Source organism: Alnus glutinosa, chromosome 2 (assembly GCF_958979055.1).
Source record: "Alnus glutinosa chromosome 2, dhAlnGlut1.1, whole genome shotgun sequence".
Lineage (NCBI taxonomy): Eukaryota > Viridiplantae > Streptophyta > Magnoliopsida > Fagales > Betulaceae > Alnus > Alnus glutinosa.
The window spans coordinates 17799742-17809559 of NC_084887.1; the positions used below are offsets into that span (position 1 = coordinate 17799742).

At 40.1% G+C, this 9818-nt stretch overlaps 1 long non-coding RNA gene across 1 annotated transcript; it reads left to right on the plus strand.

The window, feature by feature from the left end:
* The first annotated feature begins 7440 nt into the window (after positions 1-7440).
* LOC133861830 (uncharacterized) lies at positions 7441-9394 on the plus strand. The gene is made up of 2 exons (XR_009899081.1): positions 7441-8138; positions 9117-9394. It is a non-coding gene; the product is annotated as an uncharacterized LOC133861830 (long non-coding RNA).
* Positions 9395-9818: the final 424 nt, after the last annotated feature.

Consider the following 9818-nt stretch of genomic DNA (forward strand, 5'->3'; position numbering starts at 1 on the left):
CCCAGTGAACAGTCAGTGTCATACTATAACTTGGGTAAGTTACAGTTTGCTCTGAGGACCGTTAGGCTTGACCCTAGATGTCTAAGAATAACACAGGAGCCATAAGTAAAATAAACAATTTTTATAATAACTTTTGTGTGTAATATCTTTGTAAGAATTTGAAAATGGTAGGCTTAAGTAGCTAATCAATATGTATCTATGTGATTAGTGTATTGTGTAGTATTTAAGTTAATTATTACTTTGGTGATTAATTTGATGCGATGGTACAGATTTATGGCACCTCGACGTAACGGAAACTATGGGAACCATCGTCATAACAACCGTGATAACGAAGTCCCACCTCCACCTCCACCATTTAATGATGGAGTGAGTTCGGCTTTAGTTCAATTTATGGCCGAAACGACTAAACAGTTTGCCGAAGTGGTAGCCAGAATTCCACAACCTGCCGGTCGAGAGGCACAAGTAGGTTGTTCTATGCGCGATTTTGCTAGCCAGCAATTTCGTCTATTTGATGGAATGCAGGAACCGTTAGCGGCTGAAGCCTGGATTTCGGATATCACATTGTTGCATGAGACCCTTGGCTGTACTGAAGAGCAAAAGGTTAATTATACAATACTAAGGTTCACTGATGAAGCTTCGAGATGGTGGAAGTCTAAGAAAGGACTCTTAAGAATAGAGTTGGGACATGGAGTTGCTATCCCTTGGGATAGGTTCGTAGAAGAATTTAATGGGCGTTTCTTTCCAAGGGCTCAAAGACAGATACGAGCCATTGAATTTCAGAATCTGGTGCAAGGCACAATGACGGTAGAGCAATATTCTGCCAAGTTTATTGAATTATCCAGATTTGGCCTCAACATAATTCCAGATGAAGAAACAAAGTCGGAACGTTTTGAGAATGGCCTTAATCCTCGGATTAAGGAAAGAGTCATGTGCCACGAGATTAGAAACTTTGTTAAATTGGTGGATATAGCAACAATTGCTGAAAGGGGGATGCGTGAATCATCCGCCGCCTATGAATTGAAGAGGCGAGCAGCATCGCAGGTGTCATACCCATTCAAACGACCTGCACTTAATACTGCAAGCAGGCCAGCTGAGAAGAGGAATTTCCCTCCTACAACAAGGAATCAGGTGCCTTTATGCCAGAGGTGTGGGAAGATGCATGCTGGAGAGTGCGAGGCTAGCGAACCAAACTGCTTCAAGTGTGGTCAACGTGGCCACTTCAGGAGGAATTGTCCACTAGATGCCCCGGAGGGATCCCGACTCCCAAGAAACAACGTCCCACCAAGGCAACCCGCCCAAGCAAGGGTGTATACCTTAACTCCAATTGAGGGAGACGAAGAAGAAGAACGAGGTGTTAACGATGTTGTGACAGGTACCATCTTTTTGTTTGGTATCCTTGCGTGTACTCTTTTTGATTCAGGAGCTACACATTCATTCATTTCTGAGGCATACATTAAATTATGTCATGTTAACACACGACCTTTAGTGCAAAGTCTTACGGTTGAAACCCCTGGGGGAAAGAAAGTTGTATGCGATAAAATAGTAGAGAGCTGTCCAATCAATATAAAAGGAAGGAACCTACCCATCAATCTATCAGTATTTAAATCTCTAGGATATGATGTAATCCTAGGCATGGACTGGTTATCAAAATATTATGCGAGCATAAATTGTAGAGAGAAGGTAGTCGTTTTTCAATTGCCAGGTGTTGAAAGATTCAAATTCAATGGATCTCGTATGCGAGCCACTCCACCACTACTTTCCGCAATACAAGCTTCAAGGGATATACGACAAGGAGCATCAGCGTTCTTAGCTTATGTGACGGCAAACCCAGAAGCTGAACGTACATTAGAAGATATTCCAGCGGCGTGCGATTATCCAGACGTGTTTGCTGAGAATGTGACAGGATTGCCACCTGATCGTGAAATTGAGTTTACCATCGATTTGATCCCGGGAACTCAGCCCATTCACAAAGCACCTTATCGCATGGCGCCCGCTGAGTTGAAAGAGCTAAAGAAACAACTCCAAGAACTTTTGGACAGAGGATTCATACGCCCAAGCGTATCACCATGGGGAGCACCCGTACTATTTGTCAAGAAAAAGGATGGGGCTATGCGACTATGCATAGACTACCGGGAATTAAACCGCGTTACCATAAAGAATAAATATCCTCTGCCAAGGATTGACGACTTGTTCGACCAATTGAAGGAAGCCAAGGTATTCTCGAAAATCGACCTTCGATCGGGATACCATCAACTTAAGGTAAAGGAAGAAGATGTGCAAAAGACAGCGATTCGAACGAGGTATGGACATTACGAATTTCGAGTCATGCCTTTTGGGGTGACTAACGCACCGTCAGTATTTATGGATCTAATGAATCGTGTTTTCCATATGTACCTCGATTTGTTCGTAGTTGTGTTTATTGATGATATTTTAATTTACTCGACTAATCATCAAGAGCACAGGGAGCATTTGAAAACAGTACTAAATGTTCTAAGGGAAAGGCAGTTTTTTGCCAAACTCAAGAAGTGCGAATTTTGGATGGAGAAAGTTTCATTCTTAGGGCACGTTATCTCAAAAGACGGAATAGCGGTTGACCCTAGCAAAATTGAGGCTGTCGTCAACTGGGAACGGCCAACCAACGTCCATGAAATCCGCAGCTTTCTCGGATTGGCAGGTTACTACCGAAGATTTGTAGAAGGTTTTTCCAATCTTTCTGGCCCTTTGACTGCCCTCACCAAAAAGAATGCTCATTTCCAATGGAACGATAAGTGCGAGGCAAGCTTTCAAGAGCTGAAAAAGAGGTTAGTAACTGCACCTGTCCTTGTACTGCCAAGAGAGTCTGAGAAATTTGTAGTTTTTAGTGATGCCTCTCTTAAAGGACTAGGGTGCGTACTCATGCAACAAGATAAAGTTATAGCTTACGCCTCTAGACAATTAAAGGACCACGAGAGGAACTATCCTACTCATGACCTTGAACTAGCTGCTGTAGTTTATGCTTTAAAAATTTGGAGACATTATCTTTTTGGTGAGAAGGTAGAAATTTATACTGATCATCAAAGTCTAAAATATATCTTCTCTCAAAAAGAATTGAATATGAGGCAGCGTAGGTGGTTAGAATTGTTAAAAGACTACGACTGCTATATTCTATACCATCCAGGGAAAGCAAATGTAGTCGCAGACGCTTTGAGTAGGAAATCGCTGGGTGTATCAACAAACTCACCGCCTACCCCTAATCAACTCGCCAAGCAATTGGGAATGATCCAGCTGGATGTGGCACCAAGAGTAAAGGATGCCAACCTAGCAGCTCTTATTATCCGACCGTTAACTGCTGACAGAATTAAGATTGCTCAGGAGAACGACCTAGGGTTGCAACAACTGATGGAAAAGACGAGCCAGGGTAAAGCTCCAGGTTTCTATTTCACAGAAGATGACCTTTTAAGAACAGGTGATGCCAGAGCTGTTATACCCAATGATGCAGAATTGAGAAGAGACATACTCAACGAAGCACATAAGACTAGGTACACCATACATCCGGGAAGCACGAAAATGTACCAGGATTTGAAAAAGGGATTTTGGTGGCAGGGAATGAAGCGTGATATCGCAGAATATGTGGCGCAATGCCCCACTTGTCAGCAAGTGAAAGCAGAACACCAAAGACCAGCGGGTCCACTCCAACCTCTCAACGTGCCAGAATGGAAATGGGATCAAATTGCAATGGACTTTGTTGTAGGTTTGCCAAAAACACTCAATGGGCATGATGCTATTTGGGTTGTTATTGACAGACTTACAAAAAGTGCTCATTTCATCCCTATCAAATTTACCGACTCTGTTCCCAAGCTAGCAGAATTATATATAAGAGAGATTGTCAGACTACATGGAATACCTGCTTCTATTGTATCTGACCGTGATGCACGATTCACCTCTCGTTTTTGGCAATGTTTGCAAGATGCAATGGGGACAAAGCTAACTCTTAGCACGGCATACCATCCTCAAACCGATGGCCAATCGGAAAGAACTATTCAAATTTTGGAAGATATGTTGAGACTTTGCGTGATGGATTTTAAAGGTAAGTGGATTCAATATTTACCGTTAGTTGAGTTTGCTTATAACAATAGTTTTCAGGCAACTATTGGAATGGCTCCATACGAAGCGCTCTATGGACGGAAATGCAGATCACCACTATATTGGGATGAAGTTGGGGAAAGACAGCTAGTAGGACCCGAGATGATCCAGGATACTAAAGACAAAATTACCCTAATTCGAAAGCGGATGCTGGCCGCGCAAAGTCGCCAAAAGAGTTATGCTGATACACGACGACGCAAGCTAGAATTCGAAGTTGGTGACCAAGTTTTCCTGAAGGTATCACCGATGAAAGGAGTCATGCGGTTTGGAAAGAAGGGAAAGCTAAGTCCGAGGTATGTTGGTCCCTTTTTAGTGACAGAGATCGTAGGTCCGGTCGCCTATAGAGTTGAATTACCCTCTAGCCTAGCCGGTGTACATGACGTATTTCACGTTTCCACACTACGAAAATACGTGCACGACCCCTTACACGTGATAGACTTTGAACCCTTACAAGTTCAAGCGGATTTGAAATATGAAGAGAAGCCAGTGCAGATCTTGGATCAGAAGGTGCAACAATTGAGGACAAAGACAATACCTTTGGTAAAAGTGCTATGGCAGAACCATGAAGTAGAAGAAGCTTCTTGGGAGTTAGAAGAAGAGATAAAGAACAAATACCCGTACCTATTCTCATGAGCCACCTTGAAGTAGGTACGTTTAGTACTTTCGTGATTTATGAAGTAGAATTTTTAATTAAATAACTCTTACAGTAGTAATTGTGTTTAAAATAGTTTGTGAGTAGTAGCGGTGAATACATACTATAGTCAGTATGTCGAGCCCATAAATAGATCATAGTACTATATAAAAACCAAACACCCAAGTGAAGATAGTATTTCCTTACAAGATTGACTGCTTTTAATTCAAAGAAAACAATAGACTCGCAAATAGGACCTCATCCGCACCATTCCCGGAGAATTCGGTATGCTTATAGCTGCGGGTATTTCATAATACTGCAGTTAGTTATTATTTTTGTAAATAAAAATTTCTAGATCAAATAGAATACCTGGCTAAGCCTCTGGGCGGAAAACCCTAAGGTTTTGGACTGCGAGCAAGAGATCCCTATGTTGTTCTCGGAGGCGATTGGTGTTCTGCTCCAAGTCAGCATACCTCTTTCCCAAGTCTTTCTCATACGAATCTACCACCTTCTTCAGCTTTTTATTCTCTTGCTGTAGAACCCGATTCCTTCGCCTAAAGTCCATATACATTCGCTGCAAAGTCGAAATTTGAGCTTTCAGTGCTTGAATTTCATTTCCTCGAACTTGCAAACGCCGAGCCATATTTGCAACAGAGGAAGCGCCCTGAATACTGAAAGCCAAAGAGTCATTGATGGCTTGAGCATCAGTCCTATCCGCCAACAACTTTTCATCTCGGGGAGTCATGATGCCTTGAGCTACGGATGCAGCTACTGCATCACTCAGCATCACAGAGTCATTAGTCAGAAGAGGACCTCTCTGAGACAAGAACAATGGACGCCAAATTTCTGGTACTACAGGCGCAGTATTTAGATCAAAATTATTTTGAGAGGATGAAGAAGCCATTTTTTTGGAAAACTAAGAAAATGATGATACTCCTCAAAGGATCTGATGGAGAAAAGAAAGAAATGAAGCGGTTATTCGAAAGATCTGAAGGAAGAAAAGAGAACTTAATCAGTGAATGAGACGCAGTCTAATCAACGTCATTCGGAGCGCAGCTGCCACTACCACTAGTGGACAACTCTCGAATCGCGAACCCTCTTTCCTTTCGGCTTTCACCCTTTTCACCTTCTCGAATTCCGAATTCACCCAATGACTTTTCCGGATTTCTCGCCGCACCTTTCGCACCTTGCAGAGCTGGAAGAGCATCTCGAGATAGAGCTGGATGAGCATTCCGAGAAAGGGATGGAGATATTACGATCCACTGTCGGCACCACTTGCACCGTTCCCTCTCAAATCTCCTCTATAAATTCACTCGTCTTCTCTCTTGCAAAGCACACCCTTGAGCTCTCAACCCTTCACACTTTGAGAGCCAAATTTTCCTTCTAGTCTGAACTTATCATCGCCTCCTACGAAAGAAGATGTAGTTCGATAACCAAATTTCCAAACCTATAGTTAGAAAAATGCAGCATCACAAACAGATTCATAAACACAGAAGCAAGATTATTCTTGATCATGTCATCCAGAAGCAAGATTATCCTTGATCATGCTTCTGAGATGAAGTATCTTTCTCTTCCTTCGCATCACCATAAAATTTTCTGGCATCTACTCTCAATCCGGTGATGGCGATCTATGACAGAAGAGAGAGAGCACTACGATATGAGTACCGCGCTCATATCCTTTCCTGATTGCTTGCCTTGACTTCTTTGCTTTCTTCACCTTCCCCACCTTCCTCACCTTCGAGGCTTCCATGTTCTCATTTGGCAAGCTTTCCACCATGATTATCAGAAAACATCATCACAAAAGAGAAATGTTGTACAAGAAATTTTCCTATAATGAGAAATGAATATTTTTCCTTCTTCAAGCTACACATTTGTTTGATCTATTATACTTCTTGTTATAATGAGCTTAAAATATTATATTTGATAATTATCACACGGTGCGATATACTTGGTTATTTTTCATGTCTAATAATTAGATGCTTCACATAAAAATCTGTGACGCTAGACTTAAGAATTTGAGATCTAAAACTTCCATTAGGTAAACTTTATGCGAAGCATAGTTTACGAATTTCGGGGACGAAATTCCATTAAGAGGGGAAGAATGTAGCGCCCCAGATTTTAAGACATAAATTATAAATGGTTTAAATTAATTTTAAAACACTTTTAATAAGGCAAAAGGATAACTATGATTATTTATGAAAATAAATAATGTATCTCTGTTTTTAGAAACGTTTATAGTTGCAATTTGATAAAAAAACTCAAAACAGACCTTAAACTTTGGAATAACGGAAACAAGGTCAAACAAACTCCGTTTTGGTCGATTCAAAATTATAAACGCTCGTCTTGAAGTCCTCTAGCTCCCCTCCAAATTTCATGATGTTTAGACATCGTTAAGGCCATGAAAACATCCGTCAAAAATACGACCCCTGTTCTGGACGGAAATTCACATTATTCATTAATGGGCCATCTTTGGACTTAACCCAACCCATTCCAATTGCTATCCACAAACCCAACACATCTATCACATGTTATCTTCCTATGATCATGATGATTACATGAGTCATCACCCAACTCAACATGTGAAAGACCTATTTTTATACCTTAAAGAATGCCATTAATTAATGTGTGTTAGATGAGTAAATATGTTAGTAGAGGATATAATGATTCAACACTTAGTGCAACATTCCACTACTTTTATTCCCTCCCCCTCTCATGATGAAAGAATAAATAGATGTCTAGGATAGAATCTAGAGTAACCATAAAATGAAAGTAGTCTAAACAATATCTTGTTTTAACTTGTCAAAGTAAACCAGAAACTTTGATTGACCAAAACTAAGTCATAACGAACTCGGATTGAGTTGAACCAAAAAGAGAAAGTGTTCGTCTTGACGTCATGTATCTACCCTCAAAATTTCACAGCGATCGGAGTAGTTTTGACCATCAAAACATTGCCTAGAGTAAGCTGGTCTCTATTTGGACGAAAATTCATATAGCATTACTTAATACTTCCTTTGATTGTCAACTCATCACCCACTTCTCCTAATTTGTGCACTATCTCCCTAGTGGCCAAGCCATCATGAATGAGAGAGAAAGGGTTGGCTTAAATTTCATTTTCTTTAATGATAATGCAAATGCACTACCTTAGTGATGATGAAACTCACTTGCATTGGATGCACCAATTCTCATCCATTGGATCAAAACCTATCTACTTGATCCTAACCATTCATTCTCCTATAAATAAGCATGCAAGGCTCCTTGTTTTCCACACAAATCCTAGACAACTCTCTTGAAAGCTTTGTGCTTTGGTTTTCTCTCCCTTTTCTCTCCATCTACCACACCACCACTTTGGTGTTCTTGAAGTCATTTTTCTGTCCAAATCAAATTGGTAAGTAAATCTTGACACTTCCTTCTTATTATTCGATTTTATTACTTGTTTATTTATTTCGTTACTACGGCGTTGGTTTAAGAACCCCCGTATTTATTCACTTGGTTATTGCCTTACTACGGAGTGGTTTAAATCCCCCGTATTTATTTTATCATTTATTGCGTTACTACGGAGTGGTTCAAATCCCCCGTATTCATTTTATCATTTATTGCGTTACTACGGAGTGGTTTAATCCCCCGTATTTATTTTATAATTTATTGTATTCCTACAAAGTGACTATGCCTCTAATTTCCCTATTCCTTTAAGTAATCACCTTTTAATATTAAGGACTAAAAACGATGAATGAATGGATGTAAAAATAAACAGTTTTAATATTTGAAAAAGGACTGATGAATATAATGTCTTCTTTGTATATATATATTTATTTATGACAGAAAAGGAGCTAAGAAATTACACGAAGGAGGGTAAGTATGGATGTACTTACTGAGGAATGATTCTATGTTTCATTAGGACTGTGTGTTGAGTGCTTATTGCATGTGGTTGTTTATGCATAGCATGTTGTGTCGAATAAAATATAACGGCTGATAAGATAGCCAGTACATCAGTTGACTTGGGGGGTTAAAAAACCAAAGCTGATGTAGTAGCAAAGGGGAGGTAAAGCTCATCAGTGAACCCTAAAAAGTGCGAGTCCGAAGTTCTAATATATAACTAATGCTGGGACCGGTAGGATTCCAGTAAAAACAGGTAAGACATTAAGTGGGAGGCAACGGACGTGAACGGGTTTTGATAACCTAGAACGAGGGGTCTGAAGAAAGATGATCATAAAATACAAACTAAATGGTTACTACGATGTATATTCATACAACTCTTGCATTTATACTATTTATGAACTGTTATTGATCTGATGGTGACTTAGATATGAAAATAGATGACTCACTTGTTTGTCTATGTAAATATGATGACGTCATATTTACATAGTTGCTGATGCAGATCTGGAAGACGAAGGCATGGACTCATATGCCTGTTTTAATGGTTTTTGAAACTATTGCTGTAGCTATATGTGCTAGCTTAGAAATTGCTAGGCATATTTATATGTGTTTTATTTCAAGGCCTGTAATAATTATGACGATGTTTTGTTTGGTATATTTTTTTATATGTGCCGTTTGTGGCACTTATTTTAATGCACCTAGTGTGTAAATGGCGTGTAAAGATAAACCTAAGTAACTTTTTATAAACGTATCGAGGTATTTCAGTCAGCTCTAATGTGTTATGCTATCGATTCCTAAGTCTTTAGAAGAACAAAAATATATTCCGCTGCGAGGGTTATCTCTGATGTAGTAACGTCACGTGGGAACCGGAGGTTTCTGCTTACGAATTTGCTGGTTCAAATTCGGGGCGTTACATCATACCCCAAAACTTGATTGCAAAAACACATATCCTAAAAAAGAGTGTAGTACTCCAACCAAATTCTAGTCAAGTGCAACACACTGTTGTAAAAATATAAACCAAGAATGAAACAACAATGAAGAAGATAAACTTGGAAGGAGATCATGTACCCTGGCCTGATGGAGGACTCAAGCGCACATGGCCTGTGCTCAAACCTATGAAGCTGACTCATTTAGTCAAAGTATGTAGGATTCGCCAAGCCAACGGAATCCACATCCTTGATGCGCTCAATGC